Here is a 19,666-nt window from a genome sequence, read left to right on the forward strand (position 1 = left end):
TTGCCTATTATCATCTCATTTTTTTCTTTTATATTAAATTTAGAATCACTTGGCATTAAATTTACAAATTAATATGATTATGGCACAGTATTGACTCTTGTCATATCAGGTTTGTGACAGATTCCTTGTGTTCTGATCAAATTTTTGTTACTATAAAAATATTTTATGATTTTTTCATTTTTGTCATGCATACTTCTTATTAGTATCATTCCTAAATATTTTATATTTCTATAGTATTTAGGAGCCCTGGTGGTGCAGTGGTTAAGTGATCAGCTGTTACGAAAAGGTCAGTGGTTCCAATCCACCAGCCACTCTATGGGAGAAAGATGTGGCAGTCTGCTTCCATCAAGATTTACAGCTTTGGAAACTCTATGGGGGCAGTTCTACTCTGTCTGATAGGATAGCTATGAGTCAGAATTGACTTGACGACAATGGGCGGATATAGTTATTATGAATAAAATCTATTTTCCATTACACTTTCAAGTTGATTATTATTAGTACAGTATACATAAACACTGATTTTATATATATTTATTTTGTAACTGCTCTCAAAATTGTGTCAATATGTCACGCATTCATTTGTTTTTCAGAGGGATACATACATTTAGAAAAGCTTAAACACCAATGCCTTAAGTCCAGGCTTTTCTAAGGCTTGTGTAGCAAGTCCATCTTAATTTACCTTATGGGTGAACAGTCTTTGTGGGCACCAAAATGAACTCCAGAATCAGTAAGTCTGAACTAGTCTCCAAAACTATACACAGGATAAGTCCCATTTCAAGAGCCTTTTTCCTACTGCAACCTAGTGAATTTAAAATAATAGACTTTTGAAATAACCTTTCATATTTTCAGACCATTGTCCCTGTAACCATAGAAAAAAGTCAGACAATAGACTTTTCTAGACCTACGGAATCTCAAAATTTATTCTCATTCACATGCCCATTATATGTTTAGGTGTTGAAATGACAAATGCACTTTCCAATTTCATCTTTCATCTACTTAATTCATGTTTGTTTTCCAGTTCCTTTTCATATGGGACATGAGGCAGCCGTTTGGATGGAATCTAGGTCATCCACCTACAATTTGAGTCATTCCTTTATTCTGAGGTTTTACCAATACCATATATTGAATCAAAAAAAGAGCCCAACCTTTCTACTACAATAATTCATAGAACTTTTAGTATTTAATCTCTTGTCTTCAATATTCATGACACATACACTTTTGGAGAACCAATGCAGGGGCAATAAAAAGCATTCCTGGTATTTTTATTTAATACTTAATGACATATCTTCATATTGTGATTCATATCTGATTTAGAATAAATAAGTCACAATTTACAAACCACATGTATAGAAACCTGCATAGTAGTAGATATAATAAATGTGGATCCTAAAGTTCAAATAATTAGGCCTTCCAATTTCTCATGTGAGGAACTTAAGGCTTAGAGAGGTAAAGCGATTTATCCCCAAAATAAAAAGGCCTAGTTAGTGGCAGAGGTGACAATATAATCCAGGACTTCTAAAACCTAGAAACATAGAACCATCCTAGGTAGTTGATGGTTTTTGTGATCCTTCTGTTTTCCTGGGAAGGATTTCCGCACCTAACCAAACTCATAATGCTTTCAGAGGATTTCATTCCAGTGTGAGGTTTTTCATGTTGAACAGAAGAGTTTTCTCTACAGGTTTTCAACACTCATTATGTAGATTTGATTCCTCTCCTCTATGAATTTTCTAGTGTTTTTGTAAGATATGTGCTTTGGCTAAAGGCTTTCCCACATTCATTACATTTATAGGATTTTTCTTCAGTATGAGTTTTATGATGTTTTGTAAGATCTGTATTCTGGCTGAAGGCTTTGCCACATTTACTGCATTCATAAGGTTTCTCTTCAGTATGAATGATCTGGTGTTGAATAAGGTCTGAGCAGTAATTAAAGGCTTTCCACATTCATTACATTTATAGGATTTTTCACCTGTGTGAGTTTTCTGATGATTTGTGAGGTTTGTACTCTGACTGAATGCTTTTCCACATGCATTACATTTATAGGGTTTCTCTCCAGTGTGGGTTCTCTGATGTTGAATAAGTGCTGACTGATCACTAAAGGCTTTTCCACAGTCATTACGTTGTTATGGCTTCTCTCCAGTATGAACTCTCTTATGTTGAATAAGCACTGAACAGAAACTGAAAGTTTTCCCACAGTCATTACATTCATAGGGCTTTTCTCCCATGTGAGTTCATGATGCTGAATATGCCCTGAGTGGCCACTAAAAGCTTCCCCACATTCACTACATTTGAAGGGCTTTTCTCCAGTATGAAGTCTCATATGTTGTATAAGGAATGAACTCTGGCTGAACCTTTTCTTTCATTCTTTACATTTATATGGTTTTTCTCCTGTATGACTTCTCTGATGTTGAGTGAAGTACGTGCTTCTGCTGAAGGCTTCTCCATATTCCTTACATTCATAGGGTTTCTCTCCAGTATGAGTTCTTTGATGTCGAATAAAAACTGAGTAGTTACCAAAGGCTTTCCCACATTCATTACATTCATAGGGCTTCTCTCCAGTGTGAGTTCTTTGATGCTGAAAAAGGGCTGAACAATCACTGAAGGTATTCCCACATACATTGCATTTGTATGGTTTCTCTCCAGTATGCATTCTCTGGTGTTGAATAAGGTCTGAACAGTAACTAAAAGCTTTCCCACAGTCATTACATTCATAGGGTTTCTCTCCAGTATGGATGATATGATGTCAAGTGAGAGCTGAATCATCACTGAAGATTTTCCCACATTTATTACATTCATAGCATTTTTCTCCCATATGAATCCTTTGATGTTGAGTAAGATGTGCACTCTGACTAAAGGTTTTACCACATTCGTTGCATCCATAAGGTTTTTCTCAAGTATGAATTCTCTGGCTAAACGCCTTTCCACATTCAAGACATTTATAGGGTTTCTCACCAGTATGAATTCTTTAATGCCGAGTAAGGTATGTACTACGACTGAATGTCTTGCCACATTCAGTGCACTCCTAAGGCCTCTCTCCACTATGAATTCTCTGATGTTGAATAAGAACTGAATAATAACTGAAGGCCTTCCCACAGTTGTTGCATTTGCAGGATTTTTCTCCAGTATGAGTCTTCTGATGGTTTGTTAGGTTGGAACTCTGGTTAAATCCCTTTCCACACTCATTACATTTATAGGGTCTCTCTCCAGTATGAGTTCTTTGATGTTGAACAAGCATAGTGTGACTGCTGAAGGTTTTCCCACATTCACGTTTATAAGGTTTTTTCCCTTCATGTTTCTTTTGTATAATTAAATCTGAACTTTTTTTGAACCTCTTTCCATGTGCACTCTATTTATAAAAACTGCCTTCTATAGGATCACTGTGCTCTGTATCATGAATTGATTTTATACTGAAACTTTTTCCAAATTCATTAGATTCTATAGCTCTTTCTTCAGTAGGAATTGTCATGCAGGTGACTATCTCTTGCTCTGGATATTTCTCCTGGTTTAGCTGCTGATTCTTAAACTGGCCTCCAGATTTCCATGTTTCTCCCAATATAGACTTTTTCATTGTAAGTTCTTCCATCTTAATTCCTTGCAATGAACCTTCTTTGGAAATGTTCTGCTCTTCAACTGTTGACTTCTTGGCCTCAGGTACAATCGTCCCATCTAAAAGATATAAAAATATAACTGTAGTATGCACCCTTCTATTTTCTGGGAGAAAAATAGCTATCATATTAGGCATGGGATAATGAAATTGCAAATACTGAGAACATAAAATACAGGGGCTATAAATACGGCATAGTAGTCTAGGGGGGTGAGATGGAAATACCAATGATGTGAAAGGGTCTGATTCACGGCAAAATGTAAACAAAAAAAAAATGAAGGAAGAACTCTATAATGTAAGAAGGGTGATTAGGGAAAAGGCTAAATAGTGGAGATGAGAAAGGACAAAAACATGAAGATGAACAGAGATTAAGAAAGAAAAACTGTTTTCAGAGAGAGATGGTCTTTCAGGAACTATCTTGTTTGAAAACTACACAATAATCACTTAAATTATCTTAAAACCTATTAAAAGCTTTTAAATGCATTTTAAATAAACTGTTTTTTGTTCTATTAGAATTTTTTTTTTTTACTTGCAAGAAGTAACACTTTTACTCATCTTTTTCAAATAACTGGTAAAGGGCCATTTGATATAAGAAGAGCAGAAACTAGGTCTACAGACAGGATGAAAAGAGGAGAAATTGCTTTTTTGAAATGAAAAATTGACTCATAAGGTTTTATAATGACAAACCTACCTTATTTTTCTCTCTCAGCCATGAATGGAAAGGTAAGAAACATTAAGCATAGAGGACAAAGAGGGATGACCCTTATTTTGAGCATATCCACAAAATTACCCTCCACTCTTGATCCATACTTAACAGTGAGTTACTAATATGTTTTTTGAAAGTTAAGTGTCAGTGTGTAAGAATAATAAATAATGTATTTCACTCCAGGATGACTGGACACCAGGTCCTGGGTTCATTCAAGGATCAAAAACTTTGGCATCTACAGGTCTTTTATCTTGCCCTGACTAGTTTCCTCAGAATGAAATATTTGAACCTTTAGCCTGGGGAGGGGGTGGGATATAGATCTTGGCATGTAATAAGTAAACATTGAACATGAGCAATTATTAATTTTGTTAAATGTACTCCTAACATTGAATCCTCATTCCTTATTCTGACTCTAATTTCTTATTATTTCCCCTGCCCAAAAAGTCCATCTAATTCATACTTAAGAATCCCAATAATTACACTAGTCTTAAAATATTCTAACTCCTTAGTTTCCCTCACCTCCCACAATATTACTGTTTTGACTTCTAATTTCAGCACTTAAAAGCAGCATCTTGCATGGTTTATTTACTATTTCATGTGTCCATATGTTGTCTCTGGAGTTATAATTTCAGATTTTGAGGAAAGGGAAAGGAACTTTGATCATTTTGGTTGTGTAGCTCATATTTATTAAGTTTATGCTAGGCTGACTCACAATATTAATATACTTAATCCTCCTAAAAATCCTGTGAAAAGGATATACAATCTCCATTCTAAGAGAAGTTCCGAGAGCTGAAGTCACACACCCAAGATTTTATATTGGCAGTATTTGGATCCTGATCTGCCAAATTCCAGAGTCTAGTCTGGAACTCTACTGCCCTAGGAAGCAGTATGATGTGGTAGAAATGCTAAGAGCTAAAGAATCATAACGTTCTGAGTTTAAACCCCAGCTTTTCTACCATTTACGTGACAGGGTAGGCCTCCCACTTGGCTCTTTTCCAATCTCTATACTAATACTACTGTGATCTTTCAAATACAAAAAAATTCAGATCAAATACTTCAATTCCTGCCATACATTTGGGATATAGGTCCTTAATGATTTGATCCACCTACTAATTAAGCCTTCTCACCATTTGTCATTCTCACACACACCCTATGCTTTAACCATACTGTTTTTACTTCTTGTTATTGTTGTTAGGTGCCATCGAGTCGCTTCCGACTCATAGCAACCCTATGCACAACATAATGAAACACTGCCCAGTCCTGCGCTATCCATACAATTGTTGTTATGCTTGAGCTTATTGTTGCAGCCACTGTGTCAATCCACTTTGTTGAGGGTCTTCTTCTTTTCCGCTGACCCCGTACTTTGCCAAGCATGATGTCCTTCTCCAGGGACTGATCCCTCCTGACAACATGTCCAAAGTATGTAAAACGCAGTCTCGCCATCCTTTCTTCTAAAGAGCATTCTGGTTGTACTTCTTCCAAGACAGATTTGTTCTTTCTTTTTGCAGTCCATGGTATATTCAATATTCTTCACCAACACCACAATTTAAAGGTGTCAATTCTTCTTCGGTCTTCCCTATTCGTTGTCCAGCTTTCACATGCATACGATGTGATTGAAAATACCATGGCTTGGGTCAGGCGCACCTTAGCCTTCAAGGTGACATCCCTGATTTTTAACACTTTAAAGAGGCCCTTTGCAGCAGGTTTACCCAATGGGATGCATCTTTTAATTTCTTGACTGCTGCTTCCATGGCTGTTGATTGCAGATCCAAGTAAAATGAAATCCTTGACAACTTCAATCTCTTCTCCGTTTATCATGAAGTTGTTCATTGGTCCAGTTGTGAGGATTTTTGTTTTTTTTATGTTGAGGTGTAATCCATACTGAAGGCTGTGGTCTTTGATCTTCATTAGGAAGTGCTTCAAGTCCTTTTCACTTTCAGCAAGCAAGGTAGTGTCATCTGCATAATGCAGGTTGTTAATGAGTCTTTCTCCAATCCTGATGCCCCATTCTTCTTCATATAGTCCAGCTTCTCGGATTATTTGTTCAGCATACAGATTGAATAGATATGGTGAAAGGATACAACCCTGATGCACATCTTTCCTGACTTTAAGGTCAACTCTATTTGAGGAGGCAGCTCTTCCCCAGCCATCTTTTGAGTGCCTTCCAAACTGGGGTACTCATCTTCCAGCACTATATATGTCTGTTCTGCTGCTATTCATAAGGTTTTCACTGGCTAATGCTTTTCAGAAGTAGACTGCCAGGTCGTTCTTCCTAGTCTATCTTAGTCTGGAAGTTCAGCTGAAACCTGCCCTCCATGGGTAGCCCTGGTGGTATCTCAATACCAGCGACATAGGTTCCAGCATCACAGCAACACACAAGCGCCCACGGTACGGCAAACTGACCGATGTGTTTTTACTCCTTAGAACTCATCAAATTTCTTATGCCTTTCTGTATGTGCTTATCTTTCTCCCTACAAGTCCCCTGTCACTACCTATTCATTCTTCAGAATTCAATTCTAGCATCACCTCTGCTAGGCTCCTTATCTATATTCTCACAGCATCAATAATAATATGGTAATTATTATTCTTACAAATAATAACAGCTAACATTTATTGAGTGCTTATCATACTTTTTTTTTTATCATATACCCATCACTGTTCCAAGCACTTAACATATATTTCTCCACCACAACTCTGTGATGTAGAAACTACTATTATTCCCACTTATGAATGAGGAAATAGGACATAAAGCTGTACCATCCAATACAGTAACCTCTAGTCACATATGACTATTGAACTTTAGAGATGTGGCTAGTCCAAACTAAGCTGTGCTGTAAATGTGAAATATATACCAGATTTCAAAGACTTAGTACAAAAAAGAAACATAAAATGTCTCATTAATAACCTTCATACTGATTACATGATGAAAGTATGTTTTGGATATACGGGCTTAAATAAAATATATTATGAAAATTATTTTCACCCTTTCTCATTATGTTTTGAGAAATGAAATAGTATGGCTAGTAGAAAAATTAAAATTACATATGTAGCTTATATTGTTTTTGGTCAGTGCTGGACTCTAGTCAGCTGGTAAGTGGAAGAGTCAGGGTTCAATCCAAACAGCTAACTTTCTTCACCACTATTTCTAATGTTTTTTCAGTATATTCTCCATCTTAGCACTTATCACAGTCTCTTACACTAAACTCTGAGTGCTTGGAGATGAGAGACTAAAGTTTTTCACCTTTGAGTCCTCAGCTTATGCCACAATATCTGGCACATAGAAAATTCTTGATGAATGTTTGCTGAATGGACAAATGATGGTATATATATAATGTATATACATATTTAATGAAAATACCATAATGACAGTGATTTTATGAGGTTAGCTCAGCCACCTCTTTTTTTTTTTTTTTTGATCTTAGCTCTGGAAACTATTTAAAGCAAAAAGTGAGATTAAAGCCACTATATTGATACTTGAGTATTTACTTTTTAAATAATTACAGGATAAATGTTAAAAGGGATATTCAATCTGTAAACTAAAACAACCACTGCAGAGATAACTTTTTACAGATACCCATTATTAAGAGGCAGGAACAAAAACTATGAAAGGAGTCATGGATTAGTCAGGAAATTAGTGAATCAGAGCTTTACACTGTCATGTGTAGCATAAAGAACAATGAATTTGATCCATTTTATCTGCAAAAATGAAAAAGGGCTAAAAAAAAAAAAAAAAGGCCACCCGATTCTCTTCAAAGGAAAGGAATGATGCCCTTCATGAGCATATTTATGATACAGTGGCAGGGACTAACACAAATGATAGGGTAAAGAAAAATAATAGACGCTCAAAAAGTAGCTGAGGGAGTTTCTGTGGGGATAAGGGGAAAGATCCTACATGTTTCAAAAAGAAAGGAAGGGTTGATCTTAGATTCAGGAAGATATAGAAAAGGAAGAATCCATGTTTACTGAACAAATGTATGAATGTTGAATACAGATGGATCAGTTTTAGATGAAGACTACATTCTTCTCCAAGAGTAGGAGGTAAAATGAGAACTGGCTATTGAAATAAAGGTCAAAAAATATAAAAAGAAAGTCATATTAGATGATCTTGAATCCCTGAGGAGATTTGAAGATAGTGATCCAACCCTTCACTGAACAGCAGGAAGGCTGCTTCTAATGGCTGTCTTCAGCATGATTCTCACTCGCCTGGGAAGGTAGCTCCTGGAACATTTAACTTCAGTAGCTTGACTCTTTCTGTTCCTCCACATGAGAGAGCATATCAGATATGAAAACTGAAAACTTTGCACACCTGGGAGCAAATGGGCTAGCAATAGAAAGCTCTAGCCTCTTGTCATGCAGGAAACATAAAGCACAAAGGACTACTGAAGGGGTCACAAAATTCAAAACAGAAAAAGGATGGAGCTAAACACGGAAATCTGGAAGTTGATCTGGGTCCAAATCACTTTTTCAGTTCCATAAATTAGTAACATTAGAAATCTGGTGGGGATAGGGAAGAGGTGCTAATAGCCTAGGGAGCAGGGATCAGAGAAGCAAAGCACATTCTAGCAATTGGTTTCCAATTCTGTGTAGTCCACATATTTTGCCATAAACAGGGAACAGAAGAACTCTGAAACAAACCTGATCCTTTAGCTCCAAGCCAAACTCAGTAAAGCGTCTGAATAATAATGATGATAATGGTAATAACAATAGTAAGAAACTGTATGAGTTAAGTGTTATTATTAGTCCTATTTTATAGATGGAGAAATAGTTTCAGAAAGTTTAAAAAGCATTTCTAAAGTCTTTAAGATGGTAAGTAGTAGAGCCAGGACTTGAACTTGGGTCTCCTGGCTCTGAAACCCACATCCTGAACCACCATATTATATTGTCCCTTGGCTATTAACAACTAAACCAAAAACCAAATCCATTGCTGCCGAGTCGATTCCGACTCATAAAGACCCTATAGGACAGGGTAGAACTGCCCCCATAGGGTTTCCAAGGAGCACCTGATGGATTTGAGCTGCTGATCTTTTAGTTAGCAGCCATAGCTGTGTTTAAGTGCTATGGCTGCTAATTGAGGGGTCGGTAGTTCGAATCCACCAGGCGTTCTTTGGAAACCCTATGGGGCAGCTCTACTCTGTCCTATAGGGCTGCTATGAGTCAGAATCGACTCGACAGCACTGGGTTTTTTATTAACAACTAGAGAAGACAAAATACTGTAAGACACAGGGAGAAAATAACACTTAGAAAAATCTGGTTCCTATATTTTTCAAACAACATGTTTCTGAACATGTACTTCTGAGCAGGGCTGAGTTGTTCCCACTTCTCCCAGGAGTTGCCCATAGCGACTTTTTCCAATGTCTTTAGTAACTGAAAACCAAATACACTGCATTAATGCATGAACAGGCTATACTGGTTTCTGCCCAGAGTCATGGATGAAGGTGACAGAGTTGAGGGAAATGGAAGAAAGAGAATCAAGTCACATCACATATTGGTTGAGCAACATCTGTGTATTATATACTATAATTCAATTTTCTTGAAACTATAAAAGAAGTTTGAGACATAATCCTTGGCCTTAATCTTAACGTTTTATACAAGAAAAGACTTATAGACCCAAGATAATTAGTGAATAATATAAACCAATTCCAAATTATATGATTAAAACAGTAAGTACTAAGATCACCCTGTATCTGTCTGAATAAGGGAGGACTTCAAAGAGGAATCAAAACATAAGAAGAGCCACCAAAGAGACCATAAGCAGTCTTTTTCAAACTTCTGAGGGAGACCCATCAGTAGATCAAGAAATTGGTGTAGTGGAGTAGCGAGCTTAAAAGTTCAGACTCTAGAGCCAGATTGTCTGTATTCAAATCCCAGCTCAGTCACCTACGAGCTGTATGATTTGGAGCAATTGAACTCTGTGTTTCATCTGTAAAATGGGGACAATAACCAATCTTACCACCCAGGCTTATTGTTGTTATTGTTGTTAGGTACTGTCGAGTGCACAACAGAATGAAACACTGCCCAGTCCTGCGCCATCCTTATAATCATTATGCTTGAGCTCATTGTTGCAGCCACTGTGCCAATCTACCTCATTGAGGGTCTTCCTCTTTTCTGCTGACCCTATACTCTGCCAAGCATGATGTCCTTCTCCAGGGACTGATCCCTCCTGACAACATGTCCAAAGTATGTAAGATGCAGTCTCGCCATCCTTGCTTCTAAGGAGCATTCTGGTTGTACTTCTTCCAAGACAGATTTGTTCCTTCTTTCGGCAGTCCATGGTATATTCAATATTCTTCACCAACACCACAATTCAAAGGCGTCAACTCTTCTTCAGTCTTCCTTAATCTTTGTCCAGCTTTCACATGCATATGATGAGATTGAAAATACTATGGCTTGGGTCAGGCGCACCTTAGTCTTCAGGGTGACACCTTTGCTCTTCAACACTTTGAAGAGGTCCTTTGCAGCAGATTTTCCCAGTGTAATGCATCTTTTGATTTCTTGACTGCTGCTTCCAAGGCTGTTGATGGTGGATCCAAGTAAAATGAAATTTATTACAAGGATTAAATGAGGTTAATATGTAAAACACTTAGAATAGAGCCAGGAACACAGTAAGTGCTATCTAAAAGTTAACATTAATTTTAACGAAAGAGTAGAATGGGAAATAAGAGTGTATTGTACATGGGAAGCATTTCATAAAACTTCCATTTCATTTATGTGTGTATACTGTGGATTAATGTAAAATGTGTATCTTAGTGTAGATAACTGTCAAAAATAATGTTTGAAAAATACTAGTAAGCAATGCTTCCCAAGCTTCAGTCATCATACCATCAAGTACCATCAGCCACCATTTTTGCCATAACTGAGTACCATTGTACTATTTAGTCTTTTGATATAAATTGACTCAGTTATATTTTAAGATTAAATTTTGTATCAAGATCATGAATATCATAATTAATTCAGCTAAATATATAATACTAGCATAAATAATGTTCTTCTGTGAATCATCCAGTGGAATTTTGTGAATACCTACCACGAAAAAAAAAAAGGAAGCATGCATGGTAGGTGGAAGTACATGTAAGAGGCTAAGACTAAAATAAGCATGAGATTCAGATAACAGATCATTTAACCTGAAATTTTTCAATAATTTTATTGGAGTTTTTTCATTTGCCTAGTATATATGATTAACTTTGCAAATTTTACTGGACTTGATAGAAAATGTATTCTCCATTTGTAGAGATACAAAAACCAACTGTAATGAATTATCCAGACATTCTGCATCTTTGTTTATTTTTTGCCTGCTTGATTCTGTCCAATAGTGGGAAAGGTATTATATCACTGTATGTCTGTCAATATTTCATTTGTATTTTTGTAGTATTTTATTTGTATATTTTAATGCTATGCTATTTATCACAGAAAGGATTATGACATGTCTTTATTGTTGATTAAGCCCTCCAAACTAAAAAAAAAAAGTTCTCATCTTGACAAAGGAGAAAAGACGTACTCATACCTTGCTGATGGGAGTATAAATTGAAAAGCATCCATGGAAGTAATTTGATATTTATCTTAATTATGGGTACAAAAACCTTTATCTAGCAATGCTATTTTGGTGAATTTATACACTAGGAGGATATTCACTGAAGCATTGTCCAGAACCTCAAATGTTCCTTAATAGATGACTGACTGGTCAGAAAAATGGAATTATATATAGCCATATGTATGGCATGTATTACCTTTTCAAAAAGTAAATATAAACAGTCATAATCTTAAAATTAATCCTTTTGTCTTATTTTCTTTGGCCATAAATTCTACCTTAAAATAACTACATAGCTCAGCTTCCTTTCTGTTTATATCTTCTCCATCTTTTATTTTAAATCTTTCTGCATTACTTTGGTTCATAAACCAAAACATGAACAATTTGAGAGCCCACCTTATATTCCAATTTACTGTTTTTGTAATAAGTGACATGTTTGATCTTCCCACTTATTTTATTTAACCTTTCTGTTTCTAACTTTTCAATGTACTTCTTGTACTCATTCCCAAAGTCTCCTGTAAGAGTGCCATCTGGAGAATGCTAAATCTCTGAAATTCACTCTCACAGACAATGCACACATTCTGATCACAGCCTCCTATTTCTCTAGGTTACCAATTCCATTACCTTCAGCTTTCCAGGATTGCTAGGCCACTGACTCACACATTTTAACTGATTCATCATTTCCCTCTTTCTCCCTGAATTTGAAGCGTCACTCTCCTCAACCTCTTCCACCCTTAAGTTGTTATCGGTGAACTTAGTCAAGTTAGCTAAACTCATTCTAAATCTCAATTTTCTCACATATGAACTGGCGTTAATAATAAAAATACATATACCACACTGGGTTATCATGAGTTTTTAGCAACTTGATGCATGAAAAGTGCTTGGCATGATGCCTGGCACACAGCAAGTGCTCAACAAATGTCAGCAGCTCTCACATAAATTTAATAGTGGTAACTTCAAACACTCCTTTATCAAAATCCTAAACTACTCTGCCCTATTCTCCTTTCAGAACATATGCCTATCAAAACTTCAAGCTTATATCAATCCAAATATTTGTTTTCTGTGCACCTGTGACGAGAAACAAAAGTTTCTCTAACCCAAACAGTGCATCTCTCTCTCTCTCTCTTTTGTGTATGTGTGTGTGTCTTTTATAACAAAAAAACAACTCAGAAAAGAACACCTAAATGGATATTCTGATTACAAAGTAACACTGGATAAACCAGTACTCTAATTCCTTGTTACTCAAGTGTGGTACACAGATCAACAGTTCCAGCATCACCTGGGAGCTTGTTAGAAATGCAGAATCCCAGGCTTCACCCAGACATAATTAATCCAAATCTACATTTTAATCAAGGTCTGTAAGTAACTAATCTGCTCAGTGGAGTTTGAGAAGGATTACGTAGGTAGTAGGACTGCCAGCTTAGTTTGAGATAAAAGAACGATTTTATCTTTTTTAAAATGCTTTAGTATAAAAAGTAGTTATTCTAACTCCTGAGACCTTTTTTTTCATTGTGCTTTAGGTGAAAGTATACAGCTAAAGTTAATTTCTTGTTCAAAAATTTATACACATATTGTTTTGTGACAGGTGAAATCCCCACAATGTGACAGTACACTCCTCCTGTGTCCTGGGTTCCCTGTGTCCATTTGAGCAGTTCCTGTCCCTTCTTGCCTTCTCATCCTGCTTCTGGACAGGAGCTGCCCATTTGGTCTTTTATATCTGATTGAACTAAAAAGGACATTCCTCATGCATATTATTTTGTTTAATAGTCCTGTGTAATCCTTGTCTTACATCAAATTGCCTGTTTCTACAAGAGACCATCTCAAGAATAGATTTGACACATTGAACACTAGTGACTGAAGACCAGACGAGTTGTGGAATGACATCAAGGACATGAAGAAAGCAAGGGATCATTGAAAAGACAGGAAAGAAAGAAAATACCAAGCTCGATGTCAGAGGAGACTCTGAACCTTGCTCATAAATGTCAAGCAGCTAAAGCAAAAGAAGAAATGATAAAGTAAAAGAACCGAACAGAAGATTTCAAAGGTCAGCTTGAGAAGACAAAGTAAAGTATTATGATGACATGTGGAAAGAGCTGGGGATAGAAAACCAAAAGGGAAGAGTATGCTCAACATTTCTCAAGCTGAAAGAACTGAAGAAAAAATTCAAGCCTTGAGTTGCAATAGTGAAGGATTCTATAGGGAAAATATTAAATGACGCAGGAAGCATCAAAAGAAAATGGAAGGTATACACAGAATCATTATACCAAAAAGAATTAGTCGATGTTCAACCATTTCAAGAGATGACATATGATCAGGAACTGATGGTACTGAAGGGAGAAGTCCAAGCTGCTCTGAAGGCACTGGTGAAAAATAAGCCTCCAGGAATTGATGGAATATCAACTGAGCTGTTTCAACACATGCAGCGCTGGAGGTGCTCACTTGCCTATGCCGAGAAAGCTTCCTGGCCAACTGACTGGAAGACACCTATATTTATGCCTATTCCCAAGAAAGGTGGTCCAACCAAATGTGGAAATTATAGAACAATTTCATTAATATCACATGCAAGCAAAATTTTCCTGAAGATCTTTCAAAAACAGCTGCAGCAGTATGTTGACAGGGAACTGCCAGAAATCCAGGCTGGTTTCAGAACAGGACATGGAACCAAGGATATCATTGCTGATGTCAGATGGATCCTGGCTGAAAGCAGAGAATACCAGAAGGATGTTTACCTGTGTCTTACTGACTATGCAAAGGCATTCGACTGTGTGGATCATAACAAATTATATAACATTGTGAAGAATGGGAATTCCAGGACACTTAATTGCGCTCATGAGGAACCTTTACATAGATCGAGAAGCAGTTGTTCAGACAGAACAAGGGGATATTGTTTGGTTTAAAGTCAGGAAAGCTGTGCACCAGGGTTATATCATTTCACCACACCTATTCAATCTGTATGCTGAGGAAATAATCCGAGAAGCTGGACTATATGAAGAAGAATGGGGCATCAGGATTGGAGGAAGAATCATTAACGACCTGCGTTATGCAGATGACACAACCTAGCTTGCTGAAAGTAAAGAGGACTTGAAGCACTTACTAATGAAGATCAAAGACCACAGCCTTCAGTATGGATTACACCTCAACAAAAATCCTCACAACTGGACCAATGAGCAACATCATGATAAATGGAGATAAGATTGAAGTTGTCAAGGATTTCATTTTACTTGGACCCACAATCAACAGCCGTGGAAGTGGCAGTAAAGAAATCAAACAACGCATTGCATTGGGTAAATCTGCTGCAAAGAACCTCTTGAAAGTGCTGAAAAGCAAAGATGTCACCTTGAAGACTAAGGTGCACCTGACCCAAGCCATGTTATTTTCAATCACATCATATGCTTGTGAAAGCTGGACAATGAATAAAGAAGATCGAAGAAGAATTGAGGCCTTTGAATTGTGGCATTGGCAAAGAATACTGAATATATCATGGGCTGCCAAAAGAAGGAACAAATCTGTCTTGGAAGAAGTACAACCAGAATACTCCTTAGAAGCAAGGATGGCGAGAACTGCGTATTACATACTTTGGACATGTTGTCAGGAGGGATCAATCTCTGGAGAAGGACATCATGCTTGGCAAAGTACAGGGTCAGTGGAAAAGAGGAAGACCCTCAACGAGGTGGATTGACACAGTGGCTGCAACAATGAGCTGAAGCATAACAATGATTGTAAGGATGGCGCAGGACCAGGCAGTGTTTTGTTCTGTTGTGCATAGGGTCTCTATGAGTCGGAACCGACTCGACGGCACCTAACAACAACAACAACAATCTTTGTCTGAAGAGTGGGCTTTGAGAATGGTGTCTTTGGTTCATGTGGTCCTTAGTCCTTGGGGCTAATATTTTCCTTGTGTCTTTGGTTTTCTTCATTCTCCTTAGCTTCAGGTGGGATGGGACCAGTTGACTGATCTTAGATAGCCACTCAAAAGCTTTTAAGACTCCAGGCACCGCTCACCAAAGTGGAATGTAGAACATTTTCTTCTTCTTTTTTTTTTTTTTTTATTGTGCTTTAAGTGAAAGTTTACAGTTCAAGTTAGTTTCTCATACAAAAGTTTATACATGAATTGTTATTTGACCCTAGTTGCTCTCTCTATAATATGACAGCACACTCCTCCTTTCCATCCCGGATTTCCCATGCCCATTCAACCAGCTCCTGTCCATTTCTGCCTTCTCATCTCACCTCCTTACAGGAACTGCCCATTTAGTCTCCTGTATCTACTTGAACTAAGAAACACATTCTTCACAAGTATCATTTTATGTCTTATAGTCCAGTCTAATCTTTGTCTGAAGAGTTGGCTTCAAGGATGGTTTTAGTTCTGGGTTATTGGAGAGTCTGGGGGCCATGCCTTCTGGGGTTCCTTCAGTCTCAGTTAGACCATTAAGTCTGGTCTTTTTACTAGAATTTGGGTTCTACACCCCACTTTTCTCCTGACCTGTCAGTGACTCGCTGTTGTGATCCTTGTCAGGGTGGTCTTTGGTGGTAGCCGGGCACCATCTAGTTCTTCTGGTCTCAGGCTGATGGAGTCTCCGGCTTATGTGACTCTTTCTGTCTTTTGGGCTAATATTTTCCTTGACTCTTTGGTGTTCTTCATTCTCCTTTGCTCCAGGTGGGTTGGGACCAATTGATGCATCTTAGATGGCCGCTTGCTAGCTTTTAAGACCCCAGATGCCACTCACCAAAGTGGGACGCAGAACATTTTCTTAATAAACTTTGTTATCCCAATTGACCTAAGATGTCCCCTGAAAACATGGTCCCCAGACCCCTTCCCCTGCTACGATGTCCCTTGAAATGTTTGGTTGTATTCAGGAAACTTCTGAGCTTTTGGTTTAATCTAGTTGTGCTGACTTCCTCTGTTTTGGGTGTTGTCCTTCCCTTCACCTAAGATAATTCTTGTCTACTATCTCGTTGGAAACCCTGGTAACGTAGCATTTAAGAGCTACGGCTGCTAACCAAAATGTCGGCAGTTCGAATCCACCAGGTGCTCCTTGGAAACTCTATGGGGGTAGTTCTATTCTGCCCTATAGGGTCACTATGAGTCGGAATCAACTCGACGGCAACGGGTTCGGTTTTGGGTTTTTTATCTATTTAGTGAATACACTCTCCCTCTATCCCCACCCTTGTAGCCATCAAAGAATGTTTTCTTCTGTGTTTAATCCTTCTCTTGAGGTCTTATAACAGTGTTCTCATTCAATATTTGTCTATCTGCAACTGACTAATTTCACTCAGCATCATGACTTTCACATTCATCCATGCTAGGAGATGTTTCACAGATTCATCATTGTGTAGAACCCTTTCTTAAGAAACTTTGTTATGCTAATTGACCTAGATGTCCCCCAATAACTCTCAAGATCTTAAAGAAGACAAGCTGTATCAGAAAGTAGCTTGTATAATCCTGTGAGTGTTGCAACTACACCACTCCTAACCTCCCCGTAGTCAAATTCTGATGTGATTCCTCAAGGGCCCTCTTTGCTCTGACCTCAGATTCTTCCTCCCCCAGAACTGATGTCATACTGAGTTACCATTACATATAGAACAGTGAACATATATCTCAGGTATGCAGTAGTGCAAACTGTACTAGGATTTTCAACCACCGCCAGAACTAGCTTCTTAATTCTCACATTCCAGATTTACCTCCCTGGATGAGAAGGATAACAACTTATCCCACTCTAAAGATTCTTGAGTTGCATCACCATTATCTCCACCTCCAACTCCATCTGCATCTTACCCTAATCCTAAAACCCAACTCATTACCATTTCCAAGGAATTCAGGCCAGCCTATACTGTGTCTTAAGATATCTCTTTTGTAATAGGCCGACTCCAGAAAACTTTCTATGTAGTGCAATATTTTATAGTATTTATTGCTTCAGGGGTACATCATGTGATTCTTGTCTTCAAGAATCAACGATCCCTTAGACTACTTAAAAATCTCATTTGGAACCCCTTTCTGAATGAATGTATAATTTATTATAATATCAATGACTTTCCATCCTTAAATTTCTACCTCCTTCTGGTGAACTGTGAAATATTAGGCATTAATTTTCTCAGAGTTTAGCAGTTTAGAGCTCTATCTATAACAATAAACAAAATCAAATTTGGTAAATTTATATGGTGGACTAATCCATACTGTAATTTACTTGTATTTTTCACAGTTGTAATTCTATACTTCTAATAAGCCATACTCATAATAACCTATACTTGTAATTTTTTTAATTAATTTTTACTGAGCTTCAAGTGAACATTTACAAATCAAGTCAAACTGTCACATGTAAGTTTATATACACCTTACTCCGTACTCCCACTTGCTCTCCCCCTAATGAGTTAGCCCTTCCAGTCTCTCCTTTCGTGACAATTTTGCCAGCTTCCAACTCTCTCTATCCTCCCATCCCCCCTCCAGGCAGGAGGTGCCAACACAGTCTCAAGTGTCCACCTGTTACAAATAGCTCACTCTTCATCAGCATCTCTCTCCTACCCACTGTCCAGTCCCTTTCATGTCTGAGGGGTTGTCTTTGGGAATGGTTCCTGTCCTGGGCCAACAGAAGGTTTAGGGACCTTGACCGCTGGGATTCCTCTAGTCTCAGTCAGACCATTAAGTATGGTATTTTTGTGAGAATTTGGGGTCTGCATCCCACTGATCTCCTGCTCCCTCAGGGGTTCTCTGTTGTGCTCCCTGTCAGGGCAGTCATCGATTGTGGCCGGGCACCATCTAGTTCTTCTGGTCTCAGGATGATGTAGGTCTCTGGTTCATGTGGCCTTTTCTGTCTCTTGGGCTCTTAGTTATCATGTGACCTTGGTGTTCTTCATTCTCCTTTGATCCAGGTGGGTTGAGAGCAATTGATGCATTTAGATGGCCGCTTGTTAGCATTTAAGACCCCAGACGCCACATTTCAAAGTGGGATGCAGAATGTTTTCATAATAGAATTATTTTGCCAATTGACTTAGAAGTCCCCTCAAACCATGGTCCCCAAACCCCCGCCCTTGCTCCGCTGACCTTTGAAGCATTCATTTTATCCCGGAAACTTCTTTGCTTTTGGTCCAGTCCAGTTGAGCTGACCTTCCATGTATTGAGTATTGTCCTTCCCTTCACCTAAAGCAGTTCTTATCTACTAATTAATCAGTAAAAAACCCTCTCCCACCCTCCCTCCCTCCTCCCCTCGTAACCACAAAAGTATGTGTTCTTCTCAGTTTATACTATTTCTCAAGATCTTATAACAGTGGTCTTATACAATATTTGTCCTTTTGCCTCTGACTAATTTCGCTCAGCATAATGCCTTCCAGGTTCCTCCATGTTATGAAATGTTTCACAGATTCGTTACTGTTCTTTATCGATGCGTAGTATTCCATTGTGTGAATACACCACAATTTATTTATCCATTCATCCGTTGATGGACACCTTGGTTGCTTCCAGCTTTTTGCTATTGTAAACAGAGCTGCAATAAACATGGGTGTGCATATATCTGTTTGTGTGAAGGCTCTTAATTCTCTAGGGTATATTCTGAGGAGTGGGATTTCTGGGTAGTATGGTAGTTCTATTTCTAACTGTTTAAGATAACGCCAGATAGATTTCCAAAGTGGTTGTACCATTTTACATTCCCACCAGCAGTGTATAAGAGTTCCAATCTCTCCGCAGCCTCTCCAAAATTTATTATTTTGTGTTTTTTGGATTAATGCCAGCCTTGTTGGAGTCAGATGGAATCTCATCGTAGTTTTAATTTGCATTTCTCTAATGCCTAATGATCGAGAGCATTTTCTCATGTATCTGTTAGCTGCCTGAATATCTTCTTTAGTG

At 37.9% G+C, this 19,666-nt stretch overlaps 1 pseudogene; it reads right to left on the reverse strand.

The window, feature by feature from the left end:
• Positions 1-19,666, reverse strand: part of LOC126060870 (palmitoyltransferase ZDHHC5-like) — a 110,760-nt pseudogene that overhangs the window by 48,226 nt on the left and 42,868 nt on the right.

Source organism: Elephas maximus, chromosome 1 (assembly GCF_024166365.1).
Source record: "Elephas maximus indicus isolate mEleMax1 chromosome 1, mEleMax1 primary haplotype, whole genome shotgun sequence".
Lineage (NCBI taxonomy): Eukaryota > Metazoa > Chordata > Mammalia > Proboscidea > Elephantidae > Elephas > Elephas maximus.